Source organism: Podarcis muralis, chromosome 16 (assembly GCF_964188315.1).
Source record: "Podarcis muralis chromosome 16, rPodMur119.hap1.1, whole genome shotgun sequence".
Lineage (NCBI taxonomy): Eukaryota > Metazoa > Chordata > Lepidosauria > Squamata > Lacertidae > Podarcis > Podarcis muralis.
In genome coordinates, this window is record NC_135670.1 from 35,352,723 (window position 1) to 35,356,981 (window position 4,259).

The 4,259-nt window shown below is 45.6% G+C and overlaps 1 non-coding gene across 1 annotated transcript; it reads left to right on the forward strand.

Moving 5' to 3' along the window:
• Positions 1–3,582: 3,582 nt before the first annotated feature.
• LOC114587237 (U1 spliceosomal RNA) lies at positions 3,583–3,748 on the forward strand. Its single transcript, XR_003704244.2, has one exon. It is a non-coding gene; the product is annotated as a U1 spliceosomal RNA (small nuclear RNA).
• The last annotated feature ends 511 nt before the right edge of the window (positions 3,749–4,259 follow it).

Sequence of the window (4,259 nt, forward strand, 5' to 3'; positions counted from 1 at the left end):
TAGGTCCCTTTCCCTTTGACACCCTTTCGTCTCCTGCATTTGGAATAAATGTAGAATTTGATCTTTGCAAACAACTTGATCTATGCTGCTCAGACATGAAGAATAGTCAAGCAGAACTTGGCTATCCACCAGACATTGCACTTCTCCGAAAGTTGCAACACAGTTCTTGAATTTAAATGCCTCAGAACCCATATTTAAATCTGTATTTCAGAGAATATGTGTGCATATATATATATATATGGTATGCTTTTGAAACACATTTTGAGAGAAAATACACAATGAAAGATATCCTTTGAGGAAGACAATACTGTGTGCATTGAAATACATGTTTTCGGATAAAACACACATTTAAATATAGATTTTGAAAGATTGCATACATTTAATTACTTCCAGAGTTGGTTTCTTGCAGCAAAAACAACAGAGAGTATTGCAGCACCTTTAAGCCTAACAAATTTATTGTGGTAAAAGCTTTGTGGGCTACAGCACACTTTTTCAGATGCACGATGCATTCTCCTCCTAGATATATATACAAGCTGCTGGGCAGACGGAGAGGGGATTTAAGTGAGGGCAGAAGGAAATGAAATGAATAAAATACAGATGATGATCATTATGTGGCTATTCACAAAAAATAAAAGTTGTTGATAACGCAAACTTTCTGGCTGCAGTAAGCCAATTAACATGTGCAGGAGATTAACAAAAGCTTTAATGGCTACTAGTCTTGTTGACTATGTATTGTTTCCTGTATGAAAGGCTGTATGTCTCTGAATACTGGTTCCTGGGGAGTGCAGTAGTGCTCATGCCTTGCTTTGTGGCTTCCCTGAGCCTTTCTGGTTGGCCACTGTGGAAACAGAATGCTGGTCTGATCCAGAGCAGGTCTCTACTTATGTTCTGACAAAAGGGCAATGGAAGGTTGATTTATCAGCTGGGAAGAACCTCCCACAGCACCTGATGCTTTTATTGGAAGGTATCTGAAGAGATGGAATATGCCAAATAATAATGCAAATGGTTGACTGGGGGTCTCATGGGCGCTTTATCACTAGGTCCATATAGTAAAAGCTATGGTTTTCCCAGTAGTGATGTATGGAAGTGAAAGCTGGACCATAAAGAAGGCTGATCGCTGAAGAATTGATGCTTTTGAATTATGGTGCGGGAGGAGACTCTTGAGAGTCCCATGGACTGCAAGAAGATCAAACCTATCCATTCTGAAGGAAATCAGCCCTGTGTGCTCACTGGAAGGACAGATCCTGAAGCTGAGGCTCCAAGACTTTGGCCACCTCATGAGAAGAGAAGACTCCCTGGAAAAGACCCTGATGTTGGGAAAGATGGAGGGCACAAGGAGAAGGGGACGACAGAGGACGAGATGGTTGGATAGTGTTCGCGGAGCTACCAGCATGAGTTTGACCAAACTGTGGGAGGCAGTGGAAGACAGAAGTGCCTGGCATGCTCTGGTCCATGGGGTCACGAAGAGTCGGACACGACTAAACGACTAAACAACAACAAAGGTAAAGGGACCCCTGACCATTAGGTCCAGTTGCAGACGACTCTGGGGTTGCATTACTCATCTCACTTTATTGGCCAAGGGAGCTGGTGTACAGTTTCCTGGTCATGTGGCCAGCATGACTAAGCCGCTTTTGGCGAAACCAGGGCAGCGCAGGGAAACACCATTTACCTTCCCGCCAGAGCTGTACCTATTTATCTACTTGCACTTTGACGTGCTTTCGAACTGCAAGGTTGGCAGGCGCTGGGACCGAACAGCAGGAGCTCACCCCTTCGCGGGGATTCGAACAGCCGACCTTCTGATCAGCAAGCCCTAGGCTCTGTGGTTTAACCCACAGCACCACCCGCATCCCGCTTTATCACTGCATCTCTGCTATTAACACGTAACTTCACCCTCTTCTGGATAACTTTGTATCTCCCCCCCCCCCCATTCTGATGCAGCCTTTGCTAACTGAGTGCACTATAGATGCTAGGTCAGGCATAGGCAAACTCGGCCCTCCAGCTGTTTTGGGACTACAAGTCCCATCATCCCTGACCAGCGGTCCTGTTAGCTAGGGATGATGGGAGTTGTAGTCCCAAAACATCTGGAGGGCCGCGTTTGCCTATGCCTGTGCTAGGCACTACAATTCCCAGCAGTTCCAATGGCTGGGGCTGATGGGTGTGGCAGTCCACAACATCTGGAGGGCACCAGATTGGCAAAAGGCTCTTCTAAAGTGATATTGGTGGGTTTTTAATTGCTCATACAATTAAAAAGGTCTGCTTGGTTACAATGTAATAATACGCTTCCCTGAAGATCCTGTGGAATGGCAATTGATCCTACATGTCTCTGTCTGGGCTGGAAGCCATCCTTTTCTCATAGCAGAGCCAGCTCAATGTGGAACAGGAGCTTCTAATATTGACTTCTTCCATGAGAAAGCTGCTATCAAAAGTGTAATCAGTATTTATGATTCCCCCCCCCCTTTCTCTCTCCTTGAAATGGCAGCAGATTAGAAATCAAAGGTCTCCAGGGTGAACAGGAAGGATATCAGCGAAGTCATCCATCTCCTACCTCGTATGTATTGATTTGTAGGGTTGAATCAATGGGGAAAATTCCACCCTTTGCTAACAGGGATTAAAAATAGAAATGTCAAGATTTTGCCTGCCCAGAGGGGATTGTGGGGTGGGAATGGAGTACGGAAGTAGCACTAGGATAAATTAGGCTTACTTCAGATTTCTGGAATGGTGGGAAATTTGAATAGTATAGTATTAGAAGCTGCTTTACTAGAGGCAAGACCTGGTGTGGGTTGCTCAGTCAGTAGAGCATGAAATAATAGTAGTAGTAGTAGTAGTAATAATAATAATAATAATAATAATAATAATAATAATAATTCCACCCATCTAACTAGGTTGCCCCAGCTACTCTGGGCAGCTTCCAACAATTTATAAAACGACAGTAAAACATCAAACATGAAAAACATCTTAATCTCAGGGTTGTGCGTTCGAGCCCCACGTTGAGCCAATGATTCCTGCCTTGCAAAGGGTTGGACTAGAGGACCTCCATGGTCCCTTCCAGCTCTACAATTCTATGATTCATTATAATAATATTTAGCCAATGGCCAAGGATGAGGGGAATTGCAGATAAGCAGCATGTGGAGGGTTAAAGATGCCCCATACATACCCAAGTTAGCTCACTGGTCTATCTCAGATTTGTCTATTCTATGCCAACATTTCCCAACCTGGTGCCCCCTAGAAGTTGTGGGTCTGCAGCCCCCCAGCAGTCCTAGCCAACATGACTGGAGGTCAGGGATGATGAAGGGAGAGGGGAGTCCAATCAGAGGTTCAACATCCAGAGGGCAACCAGGTTGACGAAGGCTGACTGGCTGGAGCTCTTCATGATTTCTATTTAATTACTAAGACTTTCTCCAGGGTTTCTGACAGGGAGACACTAGGGACTGAACTGGTGATTGTCTGAATTCAAGTCATATGCTCTACCACTAAGCCTTTAGGCTTAAGGCCCATAGGAATCTGTCTTACATGGATCAATGGTCTGACTCAGTGCAGCTCAGGATTGTCTACACCAGCCTAGGGAATCTTGTGGTCCTCTAGGTACTTGCCTGGCAGGGGAGACATCTTGATCATGGAGGAGGTTTTCCCAGGGTGAGGCTCATCCATTGCACTATGGGTGTGCTGGCCCCGGTGATTTCCCCAAATGCGGGATACTCGACTGCATAATTTGTGGTTGTGGTTGTGGTTGTTGTTGTTTAGTCGTTTAGTCATGTCCGACTCTTCGTGACCCCATGGACCAGAGCACGCCAGGCACTTCTGTCTTCCACTGCCTCCCGCAGTGGTACCTCCCACCAGATGTCAAAGAGAAGAACAACTACCAGACTTTTAGAAGACATCTGAAGGCAGTACTGTTTAGGGAAGCTTTTAATGTTTAACAGACCACTGTATTTTAATACTTTGTTGGAAGCCGCCCAGAGTGGCTGGGGAAACCCAGCCAGATGGGCAGGGTATAAATAATAAATTATTATTCTGACCTACAGCTACCTTCATCCCTGACCAGAAGAAGAAGAAGAGTTTGGATTTGATATCCCGCTTTATCACTACCCGAAGGAGTCTCAAAGCAGCTAACATTCTCCTTTCCCTTCCTCCCCCACAACAAACACTCTGTGAGGTGAGTGGGGCTGAGAGACTTCAGAGAAGTGAGTGGGGCTGAGAGACTTCAGAGAAGTGTGACTAGCCCAAGGTCACCCAGCAGCTGCATGTGGAGGAGCGGGGAA